The sequence below is a fragment of the Amblyomma maculatum genome, chromosome 5 (assembly GCF_055883805.1).
Source record: "Amblyomma maculatum isolate TAMU_Amacu chromosome 5, ASM5588380v1, whole genome shotgun sequence".
In the NCBI taxonomy this organism is placed as follows: domain Eukaryota; kingdom Metazoa; phylum Arthropoda; class Arachnida; order Ixodida; family Ixodidae; genus Amblyomma; species Amblyomma maculatum.
Window position 1 is genome coordinate 96,777,957 of NC_139348.1, and position 12,095 is coordinate 96,790,051.

The 12,095-nt window shown below is 46.0% G+C and overlaps 1 long non-coding RNA gene and 1 pseudogene across 8 annotated transcripts in view; one reads left to right on the forward strand and one right to left on the reverse strand.

Moving 5' to 3' along the window:
• Positions 1–234: 234 nt before the first annotated feature.
• The window catches only part of LOC146188851 (uncharacterized), a 94,637-nt gene continuing 82,776 nt past the window's right edge, over positions 235–12,095 (forward strand). For 4 of the 8 annotated variants that reach the window (XR_014707609.1, XR_014707608.1, XR_014707607.1 and 1 more), the window contains exons 1-3: positions 235–333; positions 1,432–1,572; positions 5,945–6,089. This is a non-coding gene — a long non-coding RNA (uncharacterized LOC146188851). Of the gene's footprint in view, positions 334–353; positions 590–739; positions 764–823; positions 1,083–1,431; positions 1,573–5,944; positions 9,743–12,095 lie in introns of those variants that run through there. The other 4 variants (XR_014707605.1, XR_014707610.1, XR_014707611.1 and 1 more) reach the window with 4 other exon arrangements.
• LOC146188852 (uncharacterized) lies at positions 7,168–9,528 on the reverse strand (annotated as a pseudogene).

Here is a 12,095-nt window from a genome sequence, read left to right on the forward strand (position 1 = left end):
TCGTTAGTTAGCACTTGTCATGCGTAGTCGCCTGCAGGAAACCATATCTTGATAGCTGTGTTTAATTTTTACAATAATAGAGCTGCCTATAAATGCGTTATATATGCAAAATATAAAATAAAATTTCTTAAGAAAAAATCTAGCTACCTTTAGTTCCTTGCTTGATTTTTTAGCTACTTTTAGCTACTTTCACGCTGCCATCTAGCTACTTTTGCTCGTCGACATTTGGCAACACTGGCACCAGCGCAGCCAAGCAAGCATTCGAATCAGTTCGATCCGATCGAAGCATGTTAGGAAGTATCAGTATCATGTAGGATGTCATAGGAGAAAACGGTAATGTATATGTACTTGGGGAAAAGAATCGAAAGAGTCGCGCGCGACAGTTTAAGTCCATGACATGACCGGCGCGGCGTATAAAGAGTGGTAAACTACAACGGCGTGCATTTCAATTCCATTGTTGTGGGTTCAACGGCTATCGTGACAGTATCGCAAGTTTTTAAAGGAAGAAATGCAGGATTTTGTGGACAAATGCTGGAACCTTTAGCCTCGTCGGAGGTCTTGAGAGTCATGGCATTCTCGTTGCTTTTCGGTGGGTTATGCAGTCGCACGAAATGTTTTGCTGCAAACCAGTGGGTAGCAGCAGGTAGCGGTCTATGAACACGTGGGTCAGACCAGCCCAAAGTAGCCCAAAGCGTACAGCAGTGCCATCGTCGTAGGTGATTACTTTATTTAGGAGCGCGGCATGTGTGCCTGACACTATGAGGTATGAAGCAGTGTGAAAAATAACCTACAATTCATTGCTGTAAATCCGGAGCGTCTAGCTTGGCTGCGCCGCGAAGGTTGCAATGTTATTTTAGCGCTTCGGTTTTTTGCGAGTGCGAGTAACATTTTGTTTAGATATGTAGTTGGCACCTGGAACTCGTCATTCTTTGCAAATTGTTCGAATATCAGAGACTTGTGGAGTTAGTGGCTGTGGTGTCATCTCAGAGAAAAAAAAAAGCAATTGTGGGGAAATACTCGTGGAAGCAATGACAGTCACACAGGTGAGCTACTGTGAAAGTGAAATGACAGACCATTGAGAGGTGAGAACGTAGTTTCAATGTTTCCTAGAAACAAGTGATTTGCAGTCTACGAAAGCCATTTTTGCAGGCAGGTTATGTGACCAAGTGCTCACAAAGAGGGTAACTATTTTTTTGACTGTTGAGTAAACTCAGTTGCCTTCTTGGCCAACTGTCAGTGTACATGCTTTACATTGCAAGTTGCTTTAGATTCTTTTGTTAAGTAGCTTTGTTGTCTTGCGCTTATCTTAAGTGGACGTGAGTGCAGATGCGGCTTTCAAGTCTACTTGTTTCTTTGCCAAATGTTTCCTGCTCTTCGGATTTCTTTGCCGTGCATTGATGTTACCAACTTTGACTTGCCATTTTGATGCAGGCACTGTTTCTGGACTTGTGCCCAACAGCTGGGGCAACGCACACCCATCCACAGCTTTATTCGTGTATGAACGCAGCTGGGCGATGTGTCCTTGGAGTAGATCACTTGCAGAATGAAGCAGCAACGGCTCAAGCTCACCAGGTTAGTTACATGGGTGACTCATCTTACGCAAAAAAAAAAAATGCTTCTCAGTACATTTTGAGACGGAGAATATCTCTCTCTCTCTTTCAAAACGTACTGCTCAGTTTGTGTAATTACATGATGCAGCTGTATGACGGCAGATGAAGCATGTAAGTGCTGCCTTTTTTTTTTTTTTCTTCAATGTTTTGCCGGTGAAATCCAGGAAATGTCACATCCAATGTCTTCGTCATGCCAAAGAGTAGTTAGTTCCCTGTCTGTTGCCGCGGCCTTGCATGCCTTGTGTGGAAATCCTGTGGAGTGAAAGGCCGAGTGACAGCCAAATGGAGCATGGCCTTACATCTGTGCATGTGGCTTGCCTGTCCTATTATTCATTGCATATTTTTGAGGGGGCCTCATTTCAACACGTTTGTTATGCCAGGTTTAATATGTGACTGCAGCAGACTAACTTATGCAGTGCTGTGTATGCATTTGGTTTGGTTTGGTGTGCAGTGTTGTTGGTATAGTAGTACTAAACAGTGATATCATAGATGAGTGGTTACACGGGGAGCAGTTCTTGCTCTTTGCTTAAACAGCAACCTTCATGTCATTGTTTAATCTGCATTACAGCAGATGCATTACAGCAGTTGCGCCACTAAAGGCTGGGCCTGAATGGTTGAATGGCCATCATTTTCGTTGCTTCATCGTGCACTGTGGTAACAATGTGTGTCGGGCCCATTGTTGCTTCCATTACATCTTAGCTATCTGCACATGATGTTGGCCATGTAGTGGATCGGGTTATTGTCTGTGGACATGCTTGCTTCCATTCCTCCTAGCTTGCTTGTTATTGGTGCTGTTACAAATAAAGGGTGGGGCTTTACTCCCACTCACCTGATCTGAAACCTCAAGTGTATTCCATCTCTGTCGAGCACGAATGGAGAGATATTTGCGAATCCTTTTTCTACAGGAGGTGTAGACAGGGTAACGATGACATGTTTTGTTTCATGCTGGTGGTTTGAAATTGCTGTAGAATCAAGAGCCTCCGAAATTCATAATCATGTTTGAACTCAAAGAAGTTAATGCGTTGATTGATGAGGCAGCAAGAATATGAAAAGACTGAACTTCGTGATTTGTCACAGTGACAGATGGAACTGTGTGCCACTGTGGCATTGGGCATCATTAGATTTTCGCAATAGCCAATTTTGGATATCTTAAAGATAAACAGCTGGCCATGCAAAGTAACAGAATTATGCAACAGAACTACAAAATCCGAAACGCGTCAAGGAGAAATAAGACAAGCAGTTATTTTCCTAAGGCTGGCCAGCCCCTGAAATTTTCACATGTCGTTTTCCAGTGAGGATCGTGGAGAAACTTCGTGATTTGTAATGTAATTAATTTTTAGGGGGATCGTCATTCCTCTTTTACCTGCTCTCGAAAGATTGAAAGCTACAGTCAAACGCGAATATATTGAACTCGAAGGGGATTGAAAAATAGTTCGATATATCAATAATTCAGTATACAGCAATCGGCTTGAGACACCTCTTGCAATTGTGAAAAAGGATTACAGATTTGTCACATAATCAAATCACTCGCATAATGAACCCACCCTGCACTTTTGCCCCGAGGATTTAATAAAAAAAAAGCATTAGTCGGTGGCGCGTTCCTCCATGCCAAGATGCTGCTCAGCGATAAAGGCACGGGTGTTTATCTTTTGACTATACTTTTGGTAGCTCCTGCGGTGGTGGGGAGTGAACTTGGCAGAATGCCCTGGTTCGATTTATCACGCCGCGCTTAGGGTGGGCTTAGTCCACTACCACAAAATCATTGGCAAGCGTGATAGCTGCAAAGGCCAGCTGCAAAGGCCGTTTGAAGTGAACAATGCTAAAAGCCGGTGTAATGATCGCAGTTGACCGTATGCTTTCATTGATTCATAGATGCGAGGATGGACTATTCTTGCAAAAATTAAAACAAAATGACGCTTCTTAATGTTCGCAGCCAACATGGTTCCTCTATGCCTCACATTCAGCAAAAAAAGAACAACAGAAAAACAAGAAAAATCTGCCACTTCTTGATGTCTGGAGCCGCCATAGGTTACGCTACGCTGCACATTCTGAACAAGGATGGTCGACTCTAGCAAAAAAAACAAAGCAAATTTGATGCTTCCTAATGTCCACTGTCGCCATAGCTTACGCTACGCCGCACGTTCAGCATGACGACAAAGATGGAACCCTCGAAAAAAAAAAAAAAATCTGCTGCTTTTTAATGTTCGCAGCCGCCATAGCTTTCACTGTGCTGCACGTTCAGCACAAGGATGGAATCGCAAAAGAAGAGCAAACAAAGAAACAGACCTGCTTCTTAACGTCTGCGGCGGCCATAGCTTACGCACGTTCAGCACGACGGCACGAGACGCGTATCGCACGTCAACCGCCGTGCTCAGAGTGTCGCAACACAAACTGGAGAAAGCATCTGACGTTCTGTCTTCCACTTGCTGAGCTGGCTTGTTGGCGCATGCGTAGTGCGTGCTGCTGCGAACGAAGATTGGGAGAGAGAAAGGAAGGAGTGAAAGCGCGGCAGAAGAATGGGCACACTCTTGCGCTTTTCCCCTCTCCCGAGCACCACGGCTGCATTGGCTGCCTCTGCTTTGTACCTGCGGTAACGCACATGGCTTGGCTTGCAAACGTCCTGTGCTGGCGCGTGGCAAACGATCACTGCAGATGCGGGTGCCTTTAAGGAAAGGGTGCGGCGCTGCTCTAAATCAGCAGTCTCTGAACTAATCCATCTCTTTTCTTCCGCGCGTGGGTTGAAAACGTCGCGCAGCAAACGGCCGAGAGTAATGCGATCGTCTTTGGGGAAGGCGCACCTTCCAGTGCGTGGTGCAGAGTTCGATGTATTGAATGACTGGTGAAATTGAGTTCGATATACGATGCAGCTTTCCTATACTTTTGCGTGGAATTTTGAAGGGGATATTCCGCGAGTTCGATATAACTAAAATTCGAATTATCCGTGTTCGGTATATCTGGGTTCGAATGTATAACGATTGATTATCGGCGGTACATCGAATACAATGATAGCTTTATCGCCGCCCGATAGGTGTTTACCACGAAACTTTGACCGAATATTCAATGAAAGATAAAACGAAGAGTGCTGCTGTGGCCGTATTGTCATCGCCATTACTGATTTTGCGTCTGTAAAAGATGGCGGCGACCACATTGCGAACTTTGTTTGCGATAGCTCACGAGATGAAGCGGTATACTCATCAGGATTTTTGACAGGGTTTCAAGGTTGGAAGCCTCGTGAAAAGTACAGACATTCACGCTCTACGAGTTTAACTATCAAGGCTGGTAATGTCCTTCAATTTATCCAGCCGGTAATCGGTTTTGTGCACGCAAAAAGGACTGCCGCCAGCGTACACGCTGCTGTAAGTGAGGCTCACAGCAGTTGTCAAGCTTCACCTGCTGCTTAAGCGAGCGCAAAGTTCTGACTTCTTTAAGTATGCTTAAGTTATTTTAGGGCTATTGATGTATACTGCAATAAAGTGTTTATTGCTCTTTGCGATGATTACCGTTGTTCAAACTGATTTACTCATCGCAGGCAAGCCTTCATGCATGGGAAAATACGTGGGTGTGCTTTCTTTTTTTTTTTTGCCGGTCCAGATATAACGATTGGATTTTCAGGTTTTCTCAATATCGTTATAAGTGGACTGCAGTGTAGACTGGACAACTTCGCCTTTATAGGCTACTGGGCTGTATTTAACAAAAACTTACATTAAAGGGCAGGAAGGTGATGCAGGTAACGAGTGCGACAGGTAACTTCCTTTTTCGTAGCATGGGGATGGCTTCTGCATGGTCCAAAAAACTCCATTTGAGCAGGAACCCAGTTGATTAGCTGGTCTAGTTTTTTTTAGAGGTTAAAATATCAAATTTGTCTACGCCGCATTTCACTATGATTGAAGATTGAACGAGTCCTTCGTTGCTAGGATGACTCTTGTCTTAAAGGAGTGGTGCATCGGTGCCAATCACGGGTCTGTTCCCTGCTGCAAAGAAGCTGGGCATCCAAGCAGACTGCACCGATAGATAGGGGAGCTGTGCTAGCTGCGAGCCCAAACAAGCATTGGCGCTGATCGCTTATGTGAACCATGGCGAGAAATGGTGCAAGTTGTGCTAGCCACAGGCCTAAAGAACATTGACACTGATTGCGAATACAGTTGCATGAATAGGGGAAATGCTAGAGGTGCTGCATACCCGGTAGCAATAACATTGGCAAAAACCTCATCTTCGAATCCAATGAAGACACCTTGGCATTTAGAGTTTGTTAAAACTGCTGGCTCAAAGTTGGAGTAAATATGGCAACTGCAGGGTAGGGTATGCACATTTTATTGTTTCTTTTTTTGCTCCAGTGTGGTCTTCACCTCGCTGGCTGAGAGCAGTCGGCCAACCATGGTTTCACTCAGAAGTGGTCAGCGTGGCCCCTGCCTGGAGCTGCAAGCACGGCTTATTTCAAACAGTGCACCTCGAGACTAACTGCGGCAGCCACTGTAACAAGTAAGGTTTTGAAACTACGGCTAGTGCCATACATTAATAGTCTGTAGGCAGCCCTCTCTGTCAGAGGCATGATGGAAGAAACAGATGTCCTCTGATGGTGCAGCCATACTGCTGAGAGAATGACTGCTCAGTGGGATCTAGTGAGTGCTGCCACTACTAGAAGCACATGTTCAGGGTTTCGGCTGATTTTGCTGGAATTCCCTTAGAGCGGCACATTCACAGATTGATTTTCAACCTCAGCCAACATTCAAGGGCCCCAACCATGAGGTATACCTCTTTTCAGTGTTTAGACGCTTAATTCTGGCCAAGGAGAAGGTAACATGCCTCTTACTGTTCAGTACCTGAATTTCTGACTGCAAAGGGACATGACTGAAGTGGACTATACGCTGTGCTCACCATCTTGGAGGATGCATCGGTGGTACTTCTAGTGAATTGCATCTTTGTTTGACCAATTAAAGGGAGATGCTCCCCGAAAAAGCTTTTTTTTTAATATTTGACCTACAATCATGAAACCTGGGTCATTGATAGTGATTTTAGTGCTGATTCCAAACATGGTCTTAGTTTTTATATATCATAAACAGTTTTTGTGTAATAGAGTCCTCAAGAGTAAAATATAGGGCTTTTTGTGCACACTTTTTTTAGTAGTAAAATTATGTTTAAAGCAGCCTGCTATAGCTCATTTTGCTGCTTAGGTGTAGTAGAATGAGCAAAACTAGGTGAAATTTATTCACAGTATACTTCATATGCAAAAAAAGTCATGAACACCAAAAGTGCATATTCTGAGTGCTGCTAGTCAAAGTTTTGAATTTTTTCAAAAAAATATATGAGAGATGATGATAATTCAGATAGATACTCCCATTCTGCACACCTAGAAGCAGCTGTGTACAAAATTTCATCCAAATCCGACAACATTAAGTACTTGGAAAAGTGTGCACAAAATGGCAAACATACTGAAAACTGCAAACGGAGAAAAACGCATCTGAAAGTTTGAAATGCCTGTATTCTTATGAAACATGACACAAGCACATGAAATTCCTTCCTATAATACAAAAATGGGTCTCCAACACAGCCAGGTTGTTCAAAATTCACCTGCCCCATACGTTAACCCCTCACGGTCTTCCCGAGTGGAGTCAGTCAAACGTGCCCTTTTGGCCGTGTTGCGGCGATGCGCGCGGGCTTCGGCTGTTTGGCGGTCAGCCATCTTTCTCATTCTTCGCTGATCACTGGAGCTTCCTAGCACAACAAGCTCGTCTGGTGGCAGCACTCCAAGCTCCTGGAGAACTTGCTCAAAGCTACTGTGTCCTCTATTGAACCACAACACAGCAATGGCAGTTGCAGTCTCGACAACAGTTCTCGAGGCAAACCTGGTTTTAGGACACAGTAGCCAGATTTTGCTGTTTAAGGACTCTGCTGCATTTTGCGTTTTTCCCTGTAGGCACCGGGTGAGCAGCTTTTCATCAGTCAGACGCTTATATATGGATAGCACCGCCAGCCCCTGCGCTTTCGTCAAAAGCGGAGTGTGGTCTGGTGCAGGCTCTCCCAGCGCTGTGGCTCGCTGGTGCTTGCACCAAGATTCTGCTCCTTCAGGGCAGTATTTATGGCTGTGGGCAGCATCCGTTGAGCAAGAATGAAAATATGATGCCCAAATGGCACGATACATTTTCTGGACTCTGCCCCTGTGATGGCTACCCTATAATAGTTTTGAAGTTTTTGAATAACTCCATCTTTCAACTTTTCCCCACGTGGGAGAGGAGTTTTTAGTTTGCGCAGAGCAGTGCCAAGACGCTTGGCCACATTGATTGATTGATTGAAAACTTTATTTGTCTTTTGGAAGTTTGTTAGCGGTGGAGGACGAGGCTTCTTCTGGAAGTCCGTCACCTCCCTGGCCGTGGTTGGGCCCCTAGTCCAGGGCTCCACTGAGTCGGGCCACCTCGCTTGCGTGTGCTATGAGTGCCTTCTGGGCCTCTAGCTCACAGCTGGTGAGCCGGCTCTCCCATTGCTCCGCACTTGGTGTTTTCTGTTTGTGAAATGCATGATTTCTCTCGCATTCCCATGTGATGTGATATAGTGTTGGTTTTGATCCGCACCATGGGCAGCTGGCGCTATATTGTGTTGGAAAAATCTTGTTTAGTATGTGTAGGTTTGGGAAGGAGCCCGTTTGTAGTCTCCTCCATCCCGTGGCCTCTTCCTTGGTTAGTTGTTTGTGTGGCGGAGGGTAGTGGAACCTCAGCCCCTTATATAGGTTTAGTAGGTCTGAATAGCTCTCTCTTCATCTGATCTGGGGGTCCTCCGGGGTGCGCGACGCTCCCGCTCGGCTGGTCATCCCTCATGATTCGTGCAATCTCCTTTCTTGACTGAAGTTCCACCATACACCTTCGCCTCTGAGACAGCACTAAATGCTTTGCTGTCCCCGTCACTCAGAAACTTGGTGAAGCGCAGTGGTGTCTTCTGTGATTGTGTCCTTGTCCATATTCGCACTGCTGCCTCGGTCTCCATTGCATGAGACGAACATTCCGTATTCTTCTCGCAAACAGGGCTGTGGTACGCCTGCCATATCTCCTCGTCAGTTTCGAGGTGTTGGTGACGACTGCACGCGAGGCAGAAGTTGGAAAGCACTTCAAAATCCAGGCATAAACCAGTGTCTACTGACACAGCTGTGCCAACGCCGTTATGGCTTTTGTGGCCCCGCTTTTGCCATGTGCCGTCAAACATTACGGCAACATCGCTGTCACCTACCTTGCTCTTTGTGAGAGCTCTAGCTGTTTCCATGTTTTCCGCTGCAGCTTTCATGGCCGCAGCGTGAACTTTCTTCCCGATCGCCGCAAAGTTTTTGTGATGCAACGGCGTCGGCAAGCCGAGAATGCCACAAAACCGGGACATCTGTTCATGCCCGATGCCTATCGCGCGCGCAGCTACGACCACCTTGATATTCACAGCGAAGCTGTCGCGGGAGCTCCCACTTCGATAGCTGCGGCTTTCGCTGACCCGATCCACAACTCCACTAGGCACAGCACGACTTGACGTATAAGTAGACGAAAGTACCGATGCAGGGCACTCGCTATTTTCACAGTGGAGCTCAAGAAATGCCGAAAGGCCCTTCCGCTTTTCAAGCGGCTCGCGTACTGCAAGACCACAAGTACGGCACATTGGGCAAGCAGCCCCGCTTACCAGTAACGTAAGCGCACTGACGTCACATATCACTGCACTTGATGAATGACAACTGTCCGCTGCTCTGTCGTTCTCGAAAAGTCCAGGCACTGACGAAGTTCACTGCGGCTTCAATTTCATCCAAGTGGCCGTTGCTCCGGTTAGGGCTAGCTGGCGTCGGGCGACTGCCTTCGGGGGTCGTTTTCGGTCGAAACTTGCGACGGCGTCCCCGGTACGCTTTCTTCGTGTGACCTTTCCGCGCTTGGAAATCTCGCTGCTTTCGTTCGTCCATCATCTCGCGCTGTTTAAAGAAACAGACTGTAGATGCTGTGGAGATCGAAATGAACGTGCACAATGCAAAAGCAGACGGTAGGAAAAGGACGGCTTCACCACAGTTGCGCATCAGTCTCGGCCAATGGCGGCTACGCTAGAGCCCCACGTGATTTAAAGGGCCAGTAGAAGCGCTGGAAATAGGTGTCGAAAATGTTTTTTTTTTTTATTATATTGAGTCAAAATACGGAACTGTGGAAGGTGCTCTCCGTGAGAAGAAGGCTTACTCTACCTCCCTCAGCAAACAACAATGGCGGGCGACGCCGCGTTCTCGAGCGGCAGACGCTCGAAAGTTTACAAAATCCGCTTAGTGCAGCAGTTTCTCAAGCCACCATGGCTCAATAAAATGCACTTTTTACTAATTTTGCGTTCGAATTTTGCCTTGATTTTTCGGGGAATTGTAGCTGAATGCCCAAAGATAATTTTAGTCAGAAACTCAAAACTGGAAATTTTCGCGAAAAACTCGCTTTTTCGACGCGCATCTCCCCTTAACTCTTTCGCTACCACGGGAAAAAAGGCAGTTTTTACTAGGTGCTAGGAAATATTTTTTGGCGACTAGACACTAATGCCTTATTTACATTGTTTAGTATCAAAATGTAGCTAAGAGAATCTTCTACTCAATAACACAAGCGTTGCATATATATTTATTACACAAATTAGTGAAAAAAAGTTTATAATTCAAAAATTTATACAGTGAGGGTATCATTCTTCTTGAAAAAACAGCAAAACTTAAAAAATACCAAGAGTAAAAAGTTTTGAAGATATACATTTTGTAGCTAATTATGTAACAAAAAGATGGTACAATTGTCGGAGGGTATTGCGCAAAAGTGTTATTTTGGCAAAAAAAAAAGTTAGCGGTGGTGTGTTGCGTGCCATTGTCCAAAGCAGTCCCTCGTAGGGATGAAACACAAATAAACACCACAGGGCTGACAGAAAACTCCAGTTTTCCTTCCCACTTTGCTTCTTTCATAGCAAAGCTTGCAGTTACGGCGCTTTTCATGCACCTGGGGCTTGTGCTCAGACTTCTTTGGAGGAGGGGGAGGGTGAACATGTCTGTCATCCATTCCAAAAATCTGGTTGACCAGCTCAACTCGGAATGCGAGCTGGTCAAAGCCACTCTTTCTAGTGAGCTCCTCTATCTCAGGGTGGTGTTGCCTATGTCCTTGGAATATGATAAAGCTGTTGACGACAGCAATGTCTATACAGTGAAAAAACAGTGTCTTCCACCACCTGACACACTTCATCAACACATTATAAGAAGCAATAAGCTGATCGGACTTATCAACACCAAGCATGCCATTATTGTAGTCCTCTATCAAGAGCGGCTTCCTGATGGGGATCTTTGTCCATCGGTCTCCTTGCTTTACTTTTCGCATTGCAGTGACGTGACTATTGGCAGTGTGTGCTGTGCTCATCATGTTTACGGCGCGCTTGTCTTTCCACTGCAAATACAGCACATCATGGCACCGCAGCCAGCGAATGTCCCCTCGCGTTGCTCTTTTCTCCCAAGTGGTGTCTTTCAACTGGGAGGGAAATCCCCGACGATCTTTGCGTGTTGTTCCACAAGAGAGAGTTTTCCTCTCAAGGAGATGTTCAAAGAGGGAGGTGGACGTATAGAAGTTATCAAGGTAGATAATGTAGCCTTGATCTAAATATGCATCACACAGGCGGGTTACAACGTCATAAGCTAGACCATTTGAGCTGGGTGTTTCTCGCTTCCCGGTGTAAACACTGAATTGCACAGTGTAGCCTGTGCTTGAGTCTGCAAGGACCCACAGCTTGTACCCCCATTTGACCCCCTTGTCACGCATATACTGCCGAATTCCCGATCGACCTTTTGATTTCACCATTCGTTCGTCCACGCACAAATTTCGGTATGACTGAAAATGCTGACGTGACACATCATTCATATGCTGCAGTAGATGTGCTATCCTGTGCAGCTTGCCGTCGCGGACGGGGTCGGTCTTCTCCGGGTCCATGACATTGAGAAAGGCAAGGAACGCAAAAAATCGGCTCCTGGGCATAATCTTAGAAGGAATGAGGCCCGAAAATAACTCTGAAGTGTTCCAGTATAGATGGAGGCGAGGAAGTTCCACAATTCCCATGTAGATCAGGATTCCTATGCACTGCATCACTTCGTCGGGACCAAAATTTTTCCATGAGCCGTCCTTTTCTGCGTACGACTGCCTCTCTAAAATATGCGTCCATGCATATTTGTTCGTGTTGTCGCAGATCGTGTTGATCAGCTCAGCGGTGAAGAATAGCTTGAAGACATCAAGGGCCCGCACGAAGCGCCGTGCGTCACTCCGGACTGCGCCGCCAACTTCGACTCCCGGGTTTCGCTTCGGTAAAAACTGCACGCGCTTCACAGCTGCTGGCAAGGAATCACGTCCGTATGACATTGAGACCCTGAAAATAAATACCACAGCTGTGAGCACATGCTCCGCCGCTCATAACTATTTATTAGTAACCGAAATATGCGCCGCGCATAGAGCCGACACTCACCCGCTGGATGTCCCAGCTTGGCTT